Raw genomic sequence first — 25260 nt, 5'->3', positions numbered from 1 at the left:
CGCAATTCCATCTACTACGCTCCGTAAAATTGCTAAATCTTTTAAAGTGGATTGTGTTATATTTTATAACAAACTCCCAAATGCTATTTAAATATTATCTATTAAAAAATTTAAATGTATCGTAAAAAAAAATTAACATCTAAGGCCTATTATAATGTGAAAGGTTATTTGAATGATATAGATAGTTGGAATTAATGTTCTAAATTTTGTTAATGAATATTGTTATACTCATTTGAATGCTATAATAACTTTTGTACTTCATCCTGACTTGCACTAAATAACGTATAAAGTTTTACAACGAATAAAGTTTTTTTTTGACTTTGACTTTGACATTGTAATGGGCAGAGCGTATTACCGGCCTGGAGACACGAAGTTCAGCACATTTTAAAATAGTGTGGACAATTTAAATAAAATTATTTCTAAAGATATAAGTTGCAACCAATTAACTGCATCTTCAATAGGTTTTGACGTAAAAGTTACGTTTTAAAATGTAATATGTGAACCTATGATTATAATTGTTATTTTAAACCTATAGTGAATAGATATTGCAGTTTTTTAATGGAAAAGGAGGACAAACGAGCGTACGGGTCACGTGGTGTTAAGTGATCACCGTCGCCCACATTCTCTTGCAACACCAGAGGAATCACAGGAGCGTTGCCGGCCTTTATACGTGCACGTGCACGTGGAAGGTGTACGTACTGTTTTCGGATTTTGAAGGTTTTTATCTACAGGATGGTTTTTTGAGAAGGGCGGTGATGGCCAAGTCGGAATTACGAGACTTAGAGAAAAGTCGTGAAAGGAGTAATGCCCTCGATTTATAAGAAATCAATAACTGCATATTAAGTTTTTTTGAATTTCTTGAACTTTTTCCGAAATTCGACCCGAATGATTTTTCAAAAAAAATTACAGCCTGTATTATTGGACCAATGGACTGAATGAAATATATTATTAAAAATGAAAGGAAATACCAATTTTTTTTTGTTTTATTATTTTTTTACGGAAGAAATCTCACCTACTATTCAAACTAAGGTCATTAGAGAGACGTATAAACTTATGCATTGGAATCAAAGGAAACCATTTTGTGCAACTTATTAGTTAGGTAAAAGTGAGATAGGAAAAAAATTGTAAATAATAGTATTTCCTTTCATTTTTAGTTTAATATATTTTTGCAAAGATTGACCCTTATCAACAACATAGTCTATCGGTCCAATAACACAGGATGTAATTTTTTGAACTATCATTCGGGTCGATTTCTATCAAAAGTTCAAGAAAATGAAAAAAAAAATGCAGTTATTGATTTCTTATAAACCGAGGGCATGAGTCCTTTCACGACTTTTCTCTAAGTCTCGTACTTTCCGACTTGGCCATCACCGCCCTTCTCAAGAAACCATTCTATCACAATCATATCACCACACATATTATGACACAATCATACTTCAAGAGTATAAATAATAAAGCAGTTTCTCAACTTATTTAGCAAGACAGCCTTAATTATATAAATTATAAACACTTAAATCCAATTTAACGCATACATAATCATAATTGATAAAGCGGGTGCATACATCATTCTACGGAATTAGCTCGCTCGGGTTAGGTTAGGTCAATACAATTAGTTGTAATTGGCCGGGCTTTGGGACTACTTTGGACAAACCCTACTACTTTTGATTTTAAGCTCTAGTTGGTGCTTGTGTGTTGTGTTGGAATATTGTGAAGTGTATGAAGCTGTGCGTATTTTCAAAGTGAACTATAAATTATTAATAGTGCGAAATACTATTTGAATGGTAAATTATATATTGAAATTACTTTGCGTGAGTATTTTTAATTCTTTTTGTTGTATTGCTTCCTTACGTTCAGTCAATATTTTTATATTATATAATATATAAAATATTTTTTCCAAATGTTAAACGTAGAACCTAGTTAATAATATGTTGCAGAGTCCAACTGGTTTTTGTCTAATTGAAAGTTTATTTTTAATATTATAGTTTTTCTATCTCTTTGTTCCGCTTGATCTGAATGGCTGGACCGATTTTGATGTAATTTCCAGTTACTTGCTTAACAATAAATTAAAGAATCAGAAGAAGAAGGGATCCGTACAATAAATAAACACAGAATAGAATTCTATTCACTTGTCAGATACTTAAGTAAGCATATTAAAATACGCAATTATTTTTATACTTTTTAGTACAAGTTATATATATAATAAATCTTATAACTATATTGATAATACTACGACTACATAAAATTAAAACTATCATTACGTGGAAGCGTACCAAGAATACTGAAAAGGAGTTATATATATTGTTTTGGAATAGTGTTTTTGAAGTCGGTTGTTTTTTTGTTAAAATATTTTTTTTAGGATTACGAGAGAAGGTTCAATTGTCATATTATATAAAATACTCACCAACCAGACAGACGCTGTTCTTTGAATAGGAAAAAATATTATGTAAGTACACAAATTAAACTATAAAACAAAATTAATAAACAATGCGCAACTCGAACCCGCGACCTCTTCCGTTGAGGCAATAACCTGCTATCAGCTGTAAAGTAGATCCTGTAGATAAAGCCAGAAGCTAAGAGTTGAAGGAAGACATATGAAGATTTATGAACTTTGTGTCACTCGAACGGTTGGCTCAGTGGAAGAGCACGGAACGTGAGAGGTCGCGGGTTCGAGTTGCGCATTGTTTATTAATTTTGTTTTATAGTTTAATTTGTGTACTTACATAATATTTTTTTCTATTCAAAGAACAGCGTCTGTCTGGTTGGTTAGTATTTTATATAATATGACTATTGACCCTTCTCTCCTAATCTTAAAAAAAAAATAACAAAAAAACAACCGACTTCAAAAACACATGCACTAAAAAGTATAAAATTAATAGCGTATTTTAATACAATCAAATTAATTAATCTGATTCTAGTTACGATTATTGTTATTTTTGGGATCGGTGTCCGTCCGCCACGACCCGCTCTCGCCTCTCGCATCCTCACGACTCAAGCACATCTCACCTATAACTATGTATGTAGTTACAAACCTATCTTGGATGACACCGACTCCAAAAATTACAATAGTCGTAACTATAATTAGATTGTCTTAAAATACGAACATAAAAAAGAAAAAAACATACCGACAAATTGAGAATCTCCTCCTTTTTTGAAGTCGGTTAACAATTTACACAAATAGGCCTAATGACTTTTATTATTATAAAACTGAATTATATGCCTACACACTCGATAATATGGACTTCCGAGTTTAATGAATTTATGTAAATATTAAAGGGAAACTTTACCCAAATTTCGTTCACCGCTTTTCATTTCTTTGATGTTTCCGTCACTGTGTCTGACATGCGGAGAACTTCCAATCGTATTAATAGTAAAAGAGCTAGTATAAAAAAAAATATTGATTTTAGAAAAAATGGAATTGCTTGTAACTAATTCTAGTAGGCTTCATAAGATACGTGATAGCTTTAAGGGTAAATGTATACACTTTTATAATAAAGTCCCAGCCAATGTTCAGGCGTTATCTATAAATAAATTTAAATGTTTTTTTTTAAATGGCTCTGTCGTAAATCCTACTAATCCATAGCTAAATATCTAAGTGATCCAACAGCCTGGGACGAGATAATGATTATTTTATAGCAATAGCAATGACAATACAACATTGTATTCTTCTTTAAAAAGAGCGGAAGAAAATAATGTTGGGAGAGTTTCTTGCGCCACTTCTTTTCTCTCAGAGCGCCATTCATTTCCAAAGCGGTAGTAGTATACTAGATGTATATTAGAAATGACATCAAAAATAATTCAAAAGGAATCGATTTTGATATATTAAATACCTTTGTTTAACATATTATTCAGTCTTATTTACTTACTTTCTAAGGCAGTAAACTATCTGTGTATTTCAGTAATATAATAATTAATTAAATATAATTCTCTCTTTACATCATCACATGAACGTAAGCAAAACTTAAACTAATTAATTTTACAACTTAAACTACTGAATCAGTTATGTTCATAGTCCTCATATAATTAAATAGTAATAATCCACCCGAATTCATGCACCTTAAGGTTAAAGACAAATTACAAAAACCTATATGTACACTGTCCATTGAAATTTTTACTATAATTACTTATCACATTTTCATGTTAAGCTCTTAGACTATATCGTACATAATATTATGATAAGTACGGATGTACCTTTAATCAAGTAAGTACCAATCAGACGAATTTCGTGTAATTTAATTCTCGCCGTATTCACGTGAGTCTTGTATTATTATTATCATTCGTTTTGTAATTTGCGTTTTTCACGTTAGTATGGTAGAATAAATAATAAATGTTGATGTAGTGTTGAATATAACGTGCCTCGAGATAAATAATCGCTATTTTTTCATGTTATATGTAGCAAAATTCATCAAAGCTTCTATAGAAAATTCTATTGCTGTTAACGTCAGTTTTTTTAGTTGTTATTTGAATGATACCTTATTAGCAAACTGTGACTGAGTTATTCAATGACGAATACAATTTCTTCTTGTAAGGAGGACAAACGAGCGTACGGGTTACTTGGTGTTAAGTGATCATCGCCACCCACATTCTCTTGGTAGGAATGGATAGGAATCACAGGAGCTTTGCGGGCCTTTTTTGAAGGTTTGGGTACTTTCTCGTCCTACCGTATTGTCCCGGAAACACCGCACAAGGAAGCTCATTCCACAGCTTTATAGTACCTGGAAGAAAGCTCATTTAAAACCGCACCGTGGACGACCGCCTCACATCCAGATGATGGGGATAATATCCTAATTTATGGCGTGGCGTGAAGGGCAGGAGGAGGGTGAAACAGCTCTTTGGAATATTCACCGAGATAAATGCGTTTCTACGCAACGCCAAGTGATCTAGCTGTTCACAGAGCTTAGAGTGATTTGCGTTACAGTTTTCATTTGGATATTAATTCAAACAAAAGTCGTTTAAGCCTAGAACTAATAAATACAAAGACCCAATTTTAATCGCACAGATCGATTCTTCAACATCTTATATCATGGCAATGCTTAGTGCAGCGTTCTATTTGATTGATACTGACACCGTCATTGACGGAGTGTTGGAAAGTTGGATGTTTTTATTAGCGAATCGCTGCTGAACTGTATTTTTTATTTGCAAACCCTAATAATATCATATATTACTTTCGTCCGGTAACGGAGTGACTTTTTAGATAAGTATCTTACTCGTCATTCGTAAACAAGTATGATTATTATATCTTAGCGCAATGGCTGGTATTTAGATTAAGGATTGGTCTCCGCTGCGCTCCAACTATATACCGCACAACCTAAGAACAGTAACAGACTTTTTATTACGGCAACTATTAGATGCTTGTGTGCGTGGCGTCTTCCAAATTTTGTTACATACGCTTCGTGTTATTTTACATTGGAATTAATTAAATACATAATACTTTCTGATGATATGGGATCCCACTGTCTTTCTTATTTCTATTAGTATTATTTTTATAAGGACTTACTACGCAACCCGGCGTTTTAGTTTCAATTATGGGCAAAGTTTAACAAAACATGTGGCAATTCAACGTCACATATTGTTCAAGACTGGCTCGAGCACGCCCACTTGGGCGTAGTATTAGTACCCGCACATTGCGACTACGCCTGCGGTATCAAGTGTGAGCGCAGCGGACACCAATCCTTAATCTAAGGTACAATTTATCTTGCTTTATTTTTATTTTTTGGACTGCTTAAGCGTAACTTCTGTTGCATTTAAACTTTATAAACGGAAAATGCTATGTTGGACTATTTGAATTGTATGTTTTATTAGAAGCCTAAGATTACGATGATTGCATATGACTGAATTAGTATTATATTGATAAAAAAAATACTTGCAAGTAATGACCACAATATCTAACTTATCTAATTTATAGTTAATAGAAAATAATATATTGTGATCAAGATTTCCGGAATAGGTTGAATGAGAGCAGTGCAGGACCGACCGTCATAGCGATCTATGGGGGAGGCCTTTGTCCAGCAGTGGACGTTTTCCGGCTAAAACGATGATGATGGTGATGAATATATTGTGAGAAAAATAATTAACAAGAGGCAACATTTCAATCATATCTATTCGATCTTAAAAAATATGCTCTAATAAATGTAAAACCTGTCTGTGAAAATTATAACAATTCTTAAATTTTCGTATTAAACATAACAGTCGACGTAAAAAACTAATTAATGTCTACGCAAACACAATTTCAACAGCAATCCTTTACGCTTCTGTTTCTATTTTTAAATATGTACGTAGTGTTAATAAAAACGTATGGTATTCACTTTGATTGAATTAAAATATATGTGATTTATTTTCATAACGTTTTTGATTAGAAAAGTCCAATGATTATTTCTCGTATTCGACTCAAATTTTTAGGAGATTGTATTTGAGTTGATTTTATATTTTGCTTTAGCTTGGTTTTATTTCTGTTGCTATAATTTGTACAGATGTAATTCTTGTTTTTCAGACTTTTACTTTGTCATAGATCCCATAATCAGAACCTAACCAAACTCTCACTAAACTATCTTTAATGGCGTGATATTGAGTTATTCGTAAATTTGTCACGTACATACTTATGGTCAATTTAAGCCTTTAATGACTTTCTCATGGATGCCATTGTCAGATTTGGACCAAAGACCACACGGAAAGCACCTAGCAGCAAGCTTTCAAATAAGAAAAGACTTATAAAAATCGGTTCACCCAGTCGAATGTTCTGAGGTAACAAACATAAAAAAATACCGACAAATTGAGAACCTCCTCCATTTTTGTAGTTGGTTAAGAATACCCGTAGTAGTAGTAGTAGCCTTTTGTCCCCAAAAGGACAAGAGGCTCACTGATAGGGCACACCCTAGTGAGACCACAGTGAGACAGTCACTCATGGACATTCGCAAAACCAAGAAACAAGAGGTTAGTTGCCGGCCTTTAAGGTGGGATTATGCTCTTTTCTTGAAAATTTGTATCTTGTTTTTTGAGACACACATATTGGAGAAATCGTTAGAACACAGGGTTGTTACAGATTTTTCTTCGTTTCATTCGAAAATATCGGGTCTGTCTAAACTTGTTGTATTTGAAGCGTATCATCAACTACGATTTGATTTTTATTAAATAAAAATTCAGTCTTTAATTTTTGTTTCTTCTTTACCGACGGAAAAAACGGAGGAGATTATCAAATCGATAGTCAAACAGCAGGCAAACTACAGGCCTATTGCTATTACCTCCCTGCTCTCCAAAATCATGGAGACATAATTAACCGCCAGCTCTTGGTATACCTAGAAGGTCACCAGTTGATCAGCGACCGACATTAGGGCTTTCGCCATGGTCGATCGGCAGGCGATCTTCTGGAATACCTAAAACATAGATAGGCGGTGCCTATCAAAAGCAAGGAGAAAGGTCTGGCAGTTAGCCTGGATATAGCGAAGGCCTTTGATCGTGTATGGTACAAGGCGCTTCTCTCAAAACTACCATTATATATATTATGCAAGAGGACATCCATCTTCGAAGAAGCTGGGCTTCATAAATAGAGCACGGCACTACTTCAAGCTGGCCCACATTCTAGAGCTCTAATAAGCGCAGGTCCGGCCAAACATGGAGTATTGTTGACATATCTGGTCTGGCGCACCCCAGTATCAGCTCGATCCATTTGACCGCGTGCAACGCAGAGAAGCTCATATTTTCGGGGCTTTGTGAACGGCTGGATCACTTGGTGTTACCTAGAGACGTCGCTCGCTTCATTGTGTGTCTTCTGCCGGATTTATCATGGGGAGTGTTTGAAGAGCTGTTTCACCTGATTCCTGCCGCCGAATTCCACCTTCGAACGACACGCCACAAATTAGAATATCATCCCCATCATCTAGATGTAAGGCGGTCCTCCACAGTGCGGTTTTCAAAGAGCTTTCGTACTACAAAGCTGTGGAATGAGCTTCCTTGTGCGGTGTTTCGCGCTAAAGCGCTTACACCTTCCTTAACGGCCGGCAACGTTCCTGTGATGTTGAATCACAGGAACGTTGCCAATGAAGAAGTGTTGCAAGAGAATGTGGACAGCGGTGATCACTTAATTCAAGGTGACCCGTACACTCGTTAGTCCTCCTTTTGCATAAAAAAAAGTCATTGCATATATTTTGTTTTATGTAAAAATATAACTTTTTCAGAATAGTCAGATTTTGATACTTATCTTTATATTGGATAGAGTTATACTTCAAAGTTGGTCCATTTGTGAAATTCCTACATTAAGGGTGGGGAAAAAGGCGTTATTTATTGTTCAGTCACAGTTTGTATGGTGAGTTGTATGTTAGATACTTCACGACGAATGAGCTTTAGACCTGTCAGTCTCTTGTGTGTCGACCTCTTAGCATCTGCACTCCGCTAAAGCTCGTTCAATGTGAGGTTTGTGTAATACATTTTACTCTAGATCAGATAAAGCCATAGATTGTTTTCACTCCAATAAATACTACTAAGGGAGGAAGCCATTATAAGAAGAAATAAAAATTAGATATGTTATTACAAATTACTATTAGTAGATTATAGCGACAAGCAATTATAAAATGAAAACTAGTTAACAAAAAAACTAAACCACCGAAAAAACCGAAAAGCATAAAATAATAAACCTTTTTATTACCTAAGCCTTAATAATTAAATATCTTTTTTATGAAGATAATGATGATGAGACGAGCAGGCCGTTCAGTTGATGGTAATTGATTCGTCCATTACAACGCAGTGCAGCTCAGGATTCTTGAAAAAACAAAAAATCTGGGCGGTACTACATTTGCGCTCGTCACCTTGAGACATAAGATGTTAACTCTCATTTGCCCAGTAATTTCGCTATCTACAACGCCCTTCTGACTGAAACACAATAATGCTAACACATTATTGCTGCTTCACGGCAGATAATGACTAAATAATCTAGCCGGCATTTATAAGTATACATATTTTTTTATTGAAAGTCTGTGACGAAACGGAAGTAAATAACGTAATGCATTACATTACAATATGAACATAGTTAAAGCGTAATGTAATACGACGCCAACAACTAAAATTAGTCTGAAGTTGGATGCAATCTTTTACAACAAAGCATTCAAATTCGTGCATTATTTATTCGTGCCACTCAAGAATTTCGTTCGTTTCATTAACTCTAGTAGTTAAATTTGATTCATATGACGGTGCATCTAATGTGTGTTTCTAATTTTTTGTTTTTTATTTATATTTCAACGCACTTGCCTCTAATTTTCATATTAATATTATGTCCATTTATATAAAACACTATTGTAGGATTAAGCCGCGTGTAATTGTAACTTTGTTTTTACATTCGATTTTTAAGTAAAAGTTACAATTTTGTTATTATTAAGTATATTTAACCCGACGTTTCAAGACTTTTCCAGGGCTCGTTCAGGGGGACTGTGGATGAAATGAGTCACGGTAGTATTTGTCATAGTTGTCATTATGAAGTTTAGCGCCATTTATTGCCTCGGAGGTTGCTGTAGGTAGATGATTATTGCCAAAATTTAACGACAGCGTCCTGTTCTTTATTGGTATGTGTAGTTTTGGGTTTTAATTTAGAGATGACTGGAACCCAGGAGTTAGTTAATTTTAGAAAATCTTCTCTATTGAAATTTGGGTGGTTCTTACTTTCAATAGCTTCAAATACCAGACTTGGGAGACATCTATTCTATTTTACAAAACTTTTGGTTGGTCAAAGCAGCTGTAGTGGTTTGGACGGTCTGTTATGTGTTCAGGTACAGCTGACGTCGTGTTTAATTTAAATGTTTCACAATCACGTTTATCAAAGAAAATACTATGTCCATTTATGTTAGATAGTAGATTGCGCTGCAATATGTCAACTTTATGCTTTATATTATATACTATAATACCAATTAACTTATTCGGAATTATTATTTTAGTAACTAGCAACTGGAATAGCGTAACACTTTATTTATATTATATCTTTAGAATTCTCATTTTTCAATAAACATTTAACCCGGAAACACACATTAAACAGGTATCAAAACATATAATCGTAGCCTTGTAGAGAACGCGTTCGTGTTACTAAAAATATTATTATAGTAGGACATTTGTGTAATATTGAAGAAAATAACAAACCGATTTTGACATGATACCAAATTTAACAACGGTTAAATGAAAATAATGATTTATTGTTAAATGTCATAGTACCATGTTATTATGAACGGAAGGGTTCATTAACATCACACCATATTATTAGGGTGGCTATAAATCAATGAGACGAATATATGGGTATCACGCATTTCTAACAAACTGATAGCCTACGAAATCAGAGAGAAGGATTGTAGAAAGATTCGTTATATAAAACTGTAAGAGCTGATAGTCTATGCAACCAGTGGAGCTTCGTTTGCATCAGATGCCGGCTAGATTATGGGTACCTTTTTCTGCCGTGAAGCAGTCTAAGCATTACTGTGTTTTGGTCTGAAGGGCGCTGTAGCTAGTGAAATTACTGGGCAAATGAGACTTAAAATCTTATGTCTCAAGGTGACGAGCGCAGTAGTAATGCCTCTCAGAATTTTTGGGTTTTTCAATAATCCTGAGCGGCACTGCATTGCTATGGGCAGGGCGTATGAATTACCATAAGCTGAACGTCCTGCTCATCTTGTCCCTCATTTTCATAAAAAAATGCTATATGTGATTCCTACTTTCTATGATTGCATATGCATGAGAATAATTAAAAATAGTAGCACATTACTATCACTTATGTATTATTTGATTATATACCATACCGAAAATCTTAAGGCATTTTATAAAATCAATGTTCTTTACTGAAAGCATGGCACGCATAATATATTCAAATTTTCTCAGATCATTTATATGTCTAGATAGACTATGACAGCTGTGAAAAGGTCGAAAAAAAATGAGTGTAGAGCTAGCCTCTATTTTGAGCAATGAACGCACACTAACACAGTGTCATACAAACCGCAAGTGTAAGACGCGGCTTGTCATGCACACTAAACTAATATTCCTGGCCTGTTTAAGAAAAGTTAGTTTAAGAGACTCTATCTAGACATTATAAAATATCTAAGCAAATTTTTTATTCATAATTCGATACAGAATATAACATAAAATAACATGATAAGAAAGGTTGAATTTCATTAATAAAATAAAGCGTTATCTTTAAAAAAGTCTGTCATTTTACATATTACTTGAATATACTGAACCAATTTGTATTAAGTAATGCAAATAATCTCTTAAAAATTCAATTCCAAAAGACCATATTTATTGAAGTAGGCGTTACTTTGTGGAAATCCGTAATTACCCAAATGTTTTGAGTTTATTCCGCCAATATTTGTCTGACTCAGTCTCATGCCAGAGTTTGGCGAGTCAACATCTCCTGAGGATGCCTCGTGTAGAGGCGCAACACGTGTCGATTTGTTGAAAGACAAATATTGGCAGAATTAAGACTAAAGAAAACTCAAAACATTTGGATTCTAAAAGACAGCAATCCATATAATATGTCTTCTAAAAGTCTAAGTTTTATGTGGTAATTGTTAACAATCTTTTTACGTCATATTGTCATAAAAATACATAGAAAGCCTTAACATTTCCAACGCATTCTGGTTGTCATTTAATAAAAAAACATTTAATTAATAAAAAATAATAGCGAAATAAACTTAACTTATCGATATCGATAATAAATTCTTTAAACCATCTAAATATAAGCAGAAACTATAAGTCAACTTTTAATTTTAAAACTTATGCATCCGTTCACTATGAATGAAGCTCGGTTATTGTAATAGACATTATGAAGCTGTACAACATGCGGGTCCGTTTAATGACGTGCATTATCATTGTCAATCCATTGTTAATTCAGGAATATTGATAAGGGTCTGCGCACACTGGTAACGGGCATAAGAGCCATTATTGATGAACCCAAATTCAATTGGTACAAAATCAATTGATGTGATGTTTTGTTTGACTTGGCATTATATATTTAAAATAAATATACTATATTTATCTAAATTAAATGGTTCCGTAAGTACACTTGCAAATATAATCCCTCATTTAATTCCTTAAAATATTTCAATACTGCAGTGATATAAGAACTCCTCACAATTTTTCTTGAGTGTAAGAACCACTTAAAATACTGCCTAAGCTTAAATTAAAAATATCGTTGTCATATTTCATAGCAAATTATGAAAATGCAGTGAAACAATAAAAATATAAAAATTATATAGTTGCTTGCAATTGTTTGTGTAGATATATAAAAAAATAACAAAAAAAATATGCCCTATAAAGTAAAAAAAATTGTCCATTAAACTTACTAATCAACTTATTTTTAGAGTTCTCCAAACTAAAATGAAATCAAAAATAGATACTACATTATTAAAGTCAAGTTATTACGACATTACGAAATTATTCTTAAGATACATAATAGGTTTAAGTGCAAATGTATACACTTTTATAATAAAGTTTAATAATAATAATAATTTAAATGTTTTATTGAAAATTGGCTTTCTTCTAATTCTCTCTGTCAGAGCGCCATTTAGCGGTAGTAATATTAGAAATGACATTAAAAAGAATTCTACAGGAAGAAATTTTGAGAAAAAAATGCCTATCTCTCGCCTCTCGTCAGGTAACGTCGTGCGTGCGACACAAGCACATCTCACACACACTCATACAACTATGTATGTAGTTATAAATCTGTCTTGGCTGACACAGACTCCAAAAATAACAATGATTGAAACTACATTAATGTATTGTCGTTATTCTGTTCACGTGTATGAAATTCCTTTATTTATTAAATGACCCTTAAGTTATTTCTCGTGAGCGTGTAATTCAATGACATTTTATTACGTAGCAACGTAGTTTTCGAGTGAGCTCACTCAGCCACTTAGCTTCAGCTAAAAATCGTCAAAAACTGTAGCTTTTAACGATACTTTGATAACGAAGGTCGAGAGAATTAGCTACCTAAAACCGTTTCGTATTTTGAGCAAAACGGGATTTTACGTTTGTTGCCTTTTGTAAAAACATTTCAAACGAGAGAGATATCGTTTTTCGAGGTATAAATATGGTTTATTAAAACTTTTGTATATAAATAAGAAGCACGTGCTCATGTTGAATTAATTTAAACTATTATATAATATTTTCTTTTAGGTATTTATGCGAGCTTTTATATAAAATTCTATAATATATTTTTTTAAGCAGAATAAATCTGTTTGTCTTAAGTGCATTTTTATTTTTCTTGCTTAAACTTGTATAAAGTCAAGTCCTCAAAACAAATCAACTTAAAAGTGAAAATTATATTTTCTCTACAACATTTGGAAGTTGGAGTCAAGTGATAATAAAAAAAATTAACAAAAATACAACCGACTTCAAAATCACTATTCCAAAACAATAAATATAATATCCACTAAAAAGTATAAAAGTAATTGCGTATTTTCATCATTTTCATACATTCTAGTTAATTAATCTATTTCTAGTTACGATTATTGTTATTTTTGGAATCGGTGTCCTTCCGCCGCGACCCGCACGCGCCTCTCGCCTCCTCACGACTCTAGCACATCTCACCTATAACTATGTATGTAGTTACAAACCTATCTTTGATGACACCGACTAAAAGATTCGGCCGAGTATCGTTAATTTGCTCCTAAGCATTGAAGAGTTCCGTTACTTTGTCATGGATTCCGTGATCAGAACCTATCCAAACTGTCATCAAACTATCTTTGAAGTATATCCTTTCCAATTAAAAAAGAATCATCGAAATCGGAAGGTGCGATAGTGAGTTATTCGTAAATTTATCATCCAATTTGCTATACGTATGTATATCAAATTTAAGACTTTTATGGTTTTCTTATGGATGCCATTGTCTAATTCTAGTTACGATTATTGTAATTTTTGGAGTCGGTGTCATCCAAGATAGGTTTGTTTCTACACACATAGTTATATATGATTGTGAGATGTGATTGAGTCGTGAGGAGGCGAGAGGCGAGAGCGGGTCGCGGCGGAAGGACACCGATTCCAAAAATAACAATAATCGTAACTAGAATTAGATTAATTATTTAGATTGTATAAGAATACGCAATAATTTTTATACTTTTTAGTGCACATTATATCTATTGTTTTGGAATAGTGTTTTTGAAGTCGGTTGCTTTTTTGTTAAAATTTTTTTTAAATGTCGGATTGAAATAAAACTTTGCACTTATCAAGAACCAGTGACAATACAATAATTAAAGCACTCTATCATACTTACCTATCTTGTTATGTATGTTTGTTTGTATGTTACAGCATTTTCGAGCGTGATATTTGACCCCTTCAAAACGTTAAAATAATTTGAAACTTTGCAAACTATTCGATTTATGTCAATTTAATAATTTAAACCGTCAGTCTATGCTTTTAACACGTTTTTTATAAGATTTCGTTCAACTTCGTAGATTTATCGAGGAATAATGACAATAAACTAATTTGATAAAATTATTCCATATTTCAATATGCAAAATAAGATTTTAGTTAATATGCGTGTTTTATAGTTTTTTAAACTATTTAAACTTTGCAAAAAAATACATTTTTATGTTACATTACCACACTATTCGCAGCTTATGCTTATTTAATATTAATTTATAGTTTTTAATTTAGTTTTCTATAAAATAATATATACATCTATATATTTAAATAATGTTCTTTAATTTTTTAACTTTTATTTATTTCTTGTTAGTTGTTTGATTTTAAAGTTTATTATAAAACACTAAGATAATTTATAGGTCTCTCAAGCTACGTCTTACACTCACAATTTGTATGACACTTTGTGTTAGTGTGCGTGAATTGCTCAAAATAGAGATTAATTCTAAAGACTATTTTTTTCGACGCCTTCAACACAGTCATAATCTATCTAGACGTATAAATAACGTTCTAAGAAAAAATAAATTTTTAGAGTCTGTATTTTTTTTATGCTGAACACTTCCAAATTAAATTTAATTTCGAATTATGAAGTCTATTCATAAACAAATAACAAATAATATAATAGCATTTTAGAAATAGAAAACTGTTTAATACTATTAACAATGCTATAAAAAGTGCGAACACCTATTTAATTGTAACACGGGATAATAACCATTACGATCTAATGAAAAGGATCCACGAAAATACAGAAAGATTACGTCTTATTACAATCCTAATGAGCCCAACCACGACTAGGGAGCATGATTCTAATAAAGAGTTATAATATATAACTCACAGATCCATAACCAATATATTTAAATGATACTTTTTTCATCCAAATGTTTTGAGCCTTCTTTAGTGTTAATCCCGCCAATACTGGTCTTTAAACAATTCGAGACGTGTTTCGCCTGTCCACGAGACATCCTCAGGAGATGTTGACTCGCAAAACTTTGACACGAGACTGAGACTTCAAAAATCTTTCAACAGCACAATTCTCTACCCCCGAAATTTCATTACTGCAATAAGGCCAATATCAGACCGGGTCTTAACCGAAAAAACCCTTGACACATTGACAGTAGATCAGAAGTGGCGTGGTTAGAAGTCAACAAGATATGGCTGTTAGATATCAAATTGCGACTCTTTTTAAAAAACCATCGAGTACCACATATAACCAAAATACTTCAGATAACATGTTTTTCGTTTTTTACAAAATAAATTAAATCAAGATCATTTGAAAAAAAAAACAGTCATCATCTCCTGAGGATGCCTCGTGTACAGGCGAAAGACGTGTCGAATTGATTAAAGACGAGTATTGGCGGAATAAACACTAAAGAAGGCTCAAAACATTTGGATAATTCTGGACATCCGCAATGTAGCGCCTTCTTAAATAAAAAGCTACTTTTTTCATATAATGTTAATTTGGTTGACTATATATAAGTCACTTAATTTTTTTTTCGACTTTGAAATATTATCCATTAAAAAATCCGGTTACCATTTGTGGTACTCTTCAGTTCCACATCTTCAATTTGATATTTGTTAAAAAAAACTACCCTAATGTACACCAATGAAATGTGAGGAGTTTCCTCAATTACTCATGACTTCAATTATAAGAATTTAATCTTACAAAAAACATTTAGTTAAAAGTAATGATATTAAGTAATAGGTTTAAACTGATATAAGCGAATTCTAATCCTCGCCGGTTTTGAAATAGGCTCAAAAACGGAAAAAGTGCAGCTGTGTCTATTCAAAAACACCAGTTAAAACAGTGTACTAACTAACCAAGGCTAAAAAAAGTTTTTAATGAAGTTTGTCTGTTGGTTTGTCTGTTTTATTTACACTATAATCTATGAAACGGTCTTAGCGACATGATTACAGATTTGACTGTTGTATCGTGGCAAGTTGCTCATAAAATTTAGGAGTTGATTTAGTCAAATAGGTTCATAAACAAAAATATGAAATTAATTGAAATAAATACGCCTTAATACACGCGGACGTAGATGCTTATTAATCACTAAATAGGATAAAACAAGTCGCTTTCCGCTGTCTGTATGTATGCATAGGGACAGCATACTTTATAAGCATTATCGTTTCAGCCGGAGGACGTCCAATGCTGGACAAATGCCTCCCCCAAAGATCGCCACGACGATCTGTCCTGCGCTGCCCTCATCCAACGTATTCCGGCGATCTTGACCAGATCGTCGGTCCATCTTTTATTTATTTATTTATTCATAAAATATTGCACCAAGAATTAAACAAATATAATAAAATAGTTTAAATGTACTTAAATTATAGGTAGGCACAACATTACTATAAGAAATACATGTGATATTTTAAAATCTAAAATCTATAAATTTTGGAGAGCAATATAAAGTTGTTTTTTAAAATTAAGAAAGTTTGAAAAGAAGATATCAGTCTTTTCATCTATATCAAAAATACAATTATATAATTGTAACATTAGCTGTAGAGGAGAGTTTAAGCCATAATTACTGTGGTGGAATTTAATGTGCATTGGGGAAAAAGTACTAAGCCAAAAATTGAAGGCAGGCACATGCAAACCGATTTGTGATAAAAGCGAAGGAGAGTCCATATCATAGCTTAAAAGTTTATGAAAACACAGCAATTGTGAAGCATTTCTACGTATTCGCAGAGACCTCATTTGAAATGTATTTAATCTATTCTAATAGCTATCATTACGGATATATTTATTTGCAAAAAAGCTTAACTTGGAAAGAAACTTTTTTTGTACAGATTCTATTCGTGATCTATATTTTTTGTGGTATGGGCACCAAACAGCTGAGTTATAGATTAGATTCAGATCTACTTCGATTCTGTTGTCAGCAACAGAGTTGAAAAGTATCTTGAGTGGTAAAATACTTCTAAAATCTTTCGTATTACGGAAAATAAAACCTAGCATTTTAAAACTCTTACGAACAATGTGATCTATATGTTTGTTGAATCTTAGTTCACTATCTAATATAATGCCTAAGTCTTTAAAATATTTTTTTTTCGGCAATGAACACGTCATTTACCTTGTAACTAGTTTTAAGTTTAATATGTTTTCTGGAAAATTTTAAAAAGTTGCATTTGCCTTCGTTCAGTTCCATACTATTATTTTGACACCATAAGTAGATATAGTCGATATCATCTTGAAGCATTTTTTGGTCCTCAAAACATTTTACCGTCCTGTATAATTTTAGGTCATCTGCGTATAGTTCATATTCTGATTTTATTAATTTAGTGATATAATTTATGTATAAGGTAAATAATAAGGGGCCTAAGTGTGAGCCTTGTGGTACCCCGGATAGCTGATAAAAATTCCGAGAATGATAACCACTAACCTTAACCACAAGTGGTCAAGAAGCCAAATAAGATATTAACCATGTCAGTAATTCATCCGATATGCCATAGATGTCCCTAAGTTTCTTTATTAGTAGGAAATGGTCCACTTTATCGAATGCTTTACTGAAGTCGGTATAAATGACGTCGACTTCATGACTATTAGTTAAGTTTAACAAGTTTGACGTCGTAGATCTTTTTTTTAAAAAGCCATGTTGTTTGTCAGTTAAAAGGTGCTTAGTTTGCCAAAACAAGTGAAGATATAAAATTTATTCAAAGATCTTTGCAGGAGTTGATAAAATAGTTATCGGTCTATAATTAACAAAACCACATTTATGACCTTTTTTAAAAATAGGCACTAATATGCCTTTTTTCCATTCCCTCGGAAATAACCCATTACTTATTGAGGCGTTATAGATGTAACTTAGTGGATATGACAATTCATTAGCACAGGACTTATAAAATATTGGAGGAATTTCATCACATCCTGCACCTTTATTTTTATTGAGTGATTTAACTTCAGTTCAACGTCCGTTTTCGTAAAAAATTGCGTGTTTTGATTGGTGTTTGATTTATTTACTGACTCCGTGTTATTTGTATGAAGTGGCTTATTATAAACCGAAGAGAAATAATCCGCAAATAGATTACTAACTTCGAAACCTCCATTGGCTGAATTATGATGTAACTGTATCGTGGATGGAATGGTACTAGTGTTGTAACGTTTAGATTTGATATATGTCCAGAAAGATTTAGGGTTGCTTTTAATGTTTTCTTGTATTTTTTCAATATCTCGTGGAGGACCTACCAACTGCGTCTTCCGGTATGTGTTCCGTATGTATGATTAATGGATTTTGATGTAGTTCTATTTAATAGATAGAGTGATTCAATAGGAAGGTTTATATTATTATTTCTAAAACATGTATAATGTAGCAGAGACACACTGATTATTTTAGGTTTCGTCCTGAAGGACACATTTTTTTCACTTTGCAAACGATGGCTTAGCCCTATGAGATAAATGAAATAAAGTAGTGCAGTATTGTACACCTTAAAATATTCAAAAAAAGTCCGCGTTGGTACTGATCTATCTCTTAGAGAAAACCCACAATAACAATGTTTTATCCTTTACTTTTCACGTGAAATAATGGATTATTTACGAAACGATTTTAAGCAGTACAGCATTAATCCTTATGCAATTTAGTACATTTAATACATTTTCTATTTAATATAGATCAATATGGCCCTAACAGCATGTTTTTTATGTAGAGGGGGCAAACGTGCAAGATGCTCACGGAATGTGACCGTGACCAACCACCCATGGAGAGATGCATAGCCCACCTTAAAGGTCAGAGTATGCTCTTTTCTTGAAGGTCCCTAAGTCGTATCGGTTCGGAAAAACCGCAGTCAATATTGATTCCACAAAGTAGTTGTCCGAGGCACGAAATTTAATGAAATACGCGTGGTTGTGGAAAGCCAAACGTCAATGTGATGCAGGTAGTACTTTGCACGTAATGTCCGGTGATGGAATTTAACCACTGGAAACAGCCCGAACAGCTCCTTTGAGCACTCCCAGTGGTAAATGGGATAGAAGTTGCAGAGAGGACCCACATCTCTACGCAACGCCAAAGAATCAAGCCGATTGGAGATGACTTGATTTGTAATATAAATGGATATTTTGGAAAATATTACAGATTTAAAATGCAAACGTTTACAATGTATTGCAGTCTACGAAACATACTTTGTATGTTATCGTCGTTTTTATTTGACATATAAATAACGGGATCACCCGGAAATCACATAATATTTATTTAATTTATACTATTCACTTTGCCAGAACGAAGTCTGGCTGAGCTAGTTAGCTTATCAAGATACAATTAAAATAATTCTCATCACGTCTTTCAATCGAGTATTATAATAAGCTAGAATATTCCGTCACGGGAATAAATCAATTCTTCGGTCACTCCCTGGGGTTTTTGCGAAACAAAGACTGACATATACTTGTATAAATAATGCTTGTATGTAATGATTTCAATGTCAATTTCCTTTAATACTTGACTTAAATCATGTCCTTTCTGTTATTCATTTTATGTTCTATAATATTACATTTATGGGCGAGTTTATATGTGCGCATGTTTGCGTGCGTGTGTGTTGACGACCCATATAGCCAGGTGGTTAGTTACCCTGCCTACTGAGCTAAAGGTCTCGGGTTTGAAACCCGGTGGTGCAAACATTTATAATATGATGAATATGGATGTTCGTTTCCGAGTCATAGATGTTTAAATATATTTATGTATGTTTAAGTAGCTATATTGTATTAAAATTATCATCTTGTACCCATAGTAGAGGCTATGCCTAGTTTAAGGCTAGATGATTTGTGTAAAAAGTGTGTCAATATTATTCTTATTATTATTATATGTTCGTGTTATTTTTGTTAATACGTTCTCAAAAAATACAAGCTACCTACATCAAACAAAGATTGACTTTAAACGGAGATCAATTAAAACCGTAATTAAGAATATACCAATTTCTATTTACTTAGGTACTATCTGAAATTACAGCAAAATACAGAGCAAAATTCAAAAAACGTTGTTGGTTTTACTTACATTACAAAATTTTATGCGTACAGTTGAGTTGAGAGATTTGAACAAACCATACAGGATTTTTTGACAATACGTCACTAACTCAGTTGGAAAGAGCGCTTGCACGGAACGCCAGAGGTCACGGGTTCGAGACCCGCATCGTTCTTAAAATTTTGTTTACAGTTTATTTGTGTAACTATGTTTCTACTTAATTATATAAATTTAATTATAAATTATATTCAATTAAATATAATATATATTACTGTTATAATTAACATTAATAGATCGCTATGTTATAGCAAAATTAACTTTTTTTGAATGGTGTCTTAATAAAACTTATGTGTATTATTTATTGAAGTCTCAGCAATAAATAAAAAATAATTCTACTCGAATTAAACTGGATATGCGCTTACTGTCTTACTGTCTGTCATGGGAAATTTAGCTAATCACGGTGTTATTTAAAAATGGCTTTGACACGTGTTTTGTTAGACAGTGACTAAACTAAAACAATGTCAGTGACCTAACAATAACGGCGTCAAAAATGGAGTTTATTTTGTCCTATTACAAAGCAGTGTTTAGCTTGTGTTTAACTTAAACGTCGTATATAATGTCTTAGCACAACATAAAATGAAGTATACAGGAACAATTAAAGGAACGGAATGCAATTTTTGTCATCTGTCATCATAATAATTTAAATCTACCATATCAATATGATATATCCGTTAGACACACCTTACACAAGCTTCGACTAATGTTTAAATAAAAGCAATGTCTAAAGATTGTTTAAAGGGCTAAACAACAGAAAGAGACAGATTTGTAATGGATTTTTTTTAAACAAGCGTAAAAGGGGTTGTTTATTTAAACGCACATAATATAATTTCTGTATCTTGTAAGATACAGAAATTATAATATCTGTATTTTACAGTTTCCACAAAAAATTACAATAATAACTATTTGGGCAGCGTTACCCCTTAGAATTCACAATAATAAATGCCCATTCGAAAAAAAAAAATTTCAAATTCCAAATTTCTATATTAGATATTAAAATATATATACAAAATTACTTAAATCTACTTATTAAAGCAATTTACAATTAAGCCTTATATATGTAGGTATCAGAAAACTTATTTCTACAACCCTATCTACGTGTTGGGGGATAAAACTTTATTATGCTTAAAAACTAATACATGAGGTTTGTGGGGGGGGGGGGGGAATCCAGGAAACTGGGAAAACCTGGCTATTTGATATGACCTGGCTATTTGCTATGAAAATGCCACCTCGAACTTAGCGCTCTGGCTTATATAGGGCACGACCGTCTACCGTGATGATGCTACCAACTGTTAGTTGGCACTGCTGTAGTGCCAACTAACTTACACGAATCAAGTTAAATAATGATCTGCATATTATATGCTATTATAGTTACTTCTAATCAAATTCAAATATTTTTATTCAAAATAGGATGTGACATCACTTATTTAAAGTCAAAAAACTACCACCCATTCCAAAATGAATGCCTCAGACCTGAGAAGAATGGGCGCAACAAACTCAGCGGGCTTTTTTTTTCATCGAATTAATATGTTTACAAAGTAATATTGTACAATTAAACTTATTATTTAATAGCCTGAGGGCGGTCACTCCATTCCCAATCTGTGGTATCATTAAGAAAGTCATTTATGTTATAGTAACTTTTACCACACAAACGTTTTTTAACAATTCTTTCGAATAACGTAATACTTTTGTTTTGAACATTTTCTGGGATCTTGTTGTAAAATCATATACATCGCCCCACAAAAAACTTACTAACTCGACTTATCCGAGTAGTAGGCATCATCAGTTTATGTCATCTAATCATAGTAATAATTATATGAAAAACATTACTAACACAGTATTTAGTTAGTTTAATAATTGTAATTATTAATTGAGATATCTTATGGCAGTTCATGACGTTGGTAGCGCTTGTTAACACATCGAGCTGATACAAGTGTTCAAAACATGCTTAACTTTTTTCTAATAACACAGTTAATATTATGTGTTAGAGCTTTCATATGCGACTCAATGTCAGCGTGTCTCATAGAACAGGCCATTCCAGAACTTACCATGATTTGTAATCCAGGGGGCTTAGATCTGAGCTAGCTGAGTCTTCAGCTGTTTTAAAGTCTGTGAATTTTGACTTCCAAGTGCCAATAAACTATGAGATGATGACCACGTTGTTTATTCCGACTATTTCTAAAGCGTCTTTGGGGCAGCACCCCAATCGATTGTTGAAAGGCTTTGTCGATGCCAGATTTCATATCGTCGACTGTATTAAATTTAATTATTTTATTATATCGAGCCATTCATCTCAACCAATCAAATAACTCAAACATCACTTCGTTTACCTACTCTGTCAACCATCCTTCATCTAACTGTCAAATACAATTTTCATTCATTCATTCTATTCTACTTCAACTACTTGCACACGACCCCTGAACTACACAAGAAACTATTGTAAAACTGTTAAGACAGACAAGATATCCAATCTTATTTTTACCTTTTTCTTATTTATCTAACTAACATTATACGCGGTCAAAATTTGAATTCAAGAAAATAATAATTAAATGTTTTTAGGTTTTAACAATATTTATGGACAGACTAGTTACTAAGTGTTAAGGTTCCCATAGATACCGCAATATTCAGCCTTCATTCAAGGCCCGCTTCTATTGTTTCCTATCATTGGATCGTATCCGTTCGTTCTACTAACCACATTATACTTTAGCTCTTTGTGATAACTATGAAACGTTATATCTCATATTATGATCTCGGTTTACAATAAATCTTCATCTTTTTTTAATAGTTATTTATGCAACTGTTGTGTAATAAGGGGTATTAAAGCACGAATGTGGTTATATCCGAGTGTGATAATAGTATCACATGAGTGTTTCAATACCTAATTATAAACAGTTGCATGCAAGACTTTATCTACACCGATAATATGAATCTAACATTAAAACAACATTAAAAAAGCCAGTCCTGTTAATATTACATCTTCCAAACGAGTGTTGTAATGTTGTACTGAATTTCATTACAACACTCGTCTGGATGATGTAAAAGGTTATTAGGAAATTGGCTGTTTTAATGTTGGCAATAAGCTAGCTGTTTTAGAATCTTCAATAGAGGGTTTAATGCATGGGTGTAGTTAGATTATTTCATTCATCATTTCACAACCGTGTGTCAATAAATTCTTTCATAGAAAATATGTCAATACAAAACAAATATTGGAAATAAAAATTGTTATAGGTCTCAGATCGAAATAACAACTTTCCTATCTCTCAAGGTAGACTAAATTGCACTCCATGAAGTAATCCCCATTTAAATCCGTTTATTAGTTTAGTAGTTCACTGGGAATAAACATCAGGACACTGGATTTACATATAATATTAAGATAATAAAATAGAAAAACAAAAAATTTATAAAATTAAAAACAAAAGTGACCCGGTATATATTATATGTATAATATATTATATATACACTTTGTATGGTGTCTATAACTTATCATATAGTTAGCTATGAATATGTTGATATATTACAAATATTAAAACACCCAAATGTAGATATATTCAATGACTCTCAGGGCTTACTTAAGAATAAAATACTAACATACTTTTAAGTCAAACTATAAAGTAACTATAAACCTAGTAACTTAAATTAATTTTCACATTTACTTTCATTTATACTTCGGTGTAAAACACTTACTTTAAATTATTATTATTAGTTAATGCTGCGCATTTCACTTATAGCTGGTGTGCATATTAGAATTGTAAATAATGTTTAGTTTATATTTGTAAATGTGTATAATATGTGTATATAATATATAATATAATGTATAATATGTGTTCAACAGAATATGTATTCTGTTGAAGTGCCCAATAAAAAAAAATCTATTTTTATGAAACTGTGCAAAGATAGGAGTAATAAAGTCTTTTGTTGGGCGATGTATATGCTTCTAAAATATGATCCCAGAAAATGTACAAAACAGATGTGTTACGAAATTTAAAAGAATTGTTAAAAAACGTTTGTGTGGGAAAGGTTACTATAGCATAAACGATTTTCTTAATGACACCACGGACTGGGAATAAAGCGAACACCCTCAGGCTCTTTAATTATAAATGTTTATTGTACGATATCACATTGTAATCCATATTTTATATTAAAAAAAAGCCCGCTGAGTTTCTTGCGCCCATTCTTCTCAGGTCTGAGGTAGTCTCTTTTGAATGGGTGGTAGTTTTTGACGTTCAATAATTGATTTAAAATCCTATTTTGAATAAAAATATTTGAATTTGAATAATAACACAATGAACTAATGACATGTTTTCCGTAACGTGCCCCATTAGTTTCATTATTAGAAGACTTTATCATACGAAATTTCTTAATTCTCCATATTCAGACACCGAAAATTTAATTTGCTAAGCAGTAATTTTTCAAACGTTAATTAGCTGCCGAGCTCACATCAACGCAAGAGCGTGACGCGTGTAATACAAACTTTGTACATAAATTTATAATTTGCGAGAGTTTGTACCCATGGGAGTAGTAATGTGTATACATTAGATATGTTTGTACAACGACAAAAACAAGTTTATATTTCATTATATTCTTTATAATATAAAGAGGAAACGTAACAAAGATTTTTAACAAAACCTTAGATTAAAGATTGGACTAGATACCGCAGGCGTAACTGGGCGTACTTAAGTCAGTAGCGAACAATGTGTGACGTTGCCGTGCCACATCTTCCGTTAAACTTTGCTCACAGTTGAAACTAAAATTTCGGGTTAGACTATACTAAAAACCCGGGGTAACTAATGGGGTACGTTACGGAAAACATGTCATTAGCGCATTATGTGATATTTTCTCCCATCTTTGCACTGTTTCATAAAAATATACATCAACATATTGATAG

At 32.6% G+C, this 25260-nt stretch overlaps 1 protein-coding gene across 2 annotated transcripts in view; it reads left to right on the top strand.

The window, feature by feature from the left end:
- The first annotated feature begins 1672 nt into the window (after window positions 1-1672).
- Window positions 1673-25260, top strand: part of LOC126975890 (nephrin-like) — a 271190-nt gene continuing 247602 nt past the window's right edge. Inside the window, exon 1 of one of the 2 annotated variants that reach the window (XM_050823993.1) lies at window positions 1673-1781. The gene's annotated coding sequence lies outside the window, so the exon portion shown is untranslated. Of the gene's footprint in view, window positions 1809-25260 lie in introns of both variants that reach the window. The other variant, XM_050823991.1, reaches the window with a different exon arrangement.

Source organism: Leptidea sinapis, chromosome 38, assembly GCF_905404315.1.
Source record: "Leptidea sinapis chromosome 38, ilLepSina1.1, whole genome shotgun sequence".
NCBI classification, from domain to species: domain Eukaryota; kingdom Metazoa; phylum Arthropoda; class Insecta; order Lepidoptera; family Pieridae; genus Leptidea; species Leptidea sinapis.
The sequence above is the reverse complement of the archived record's forward strand: the minus strand, read 5'-3'. Positions and strand labels throughout refer to the sequence as shown.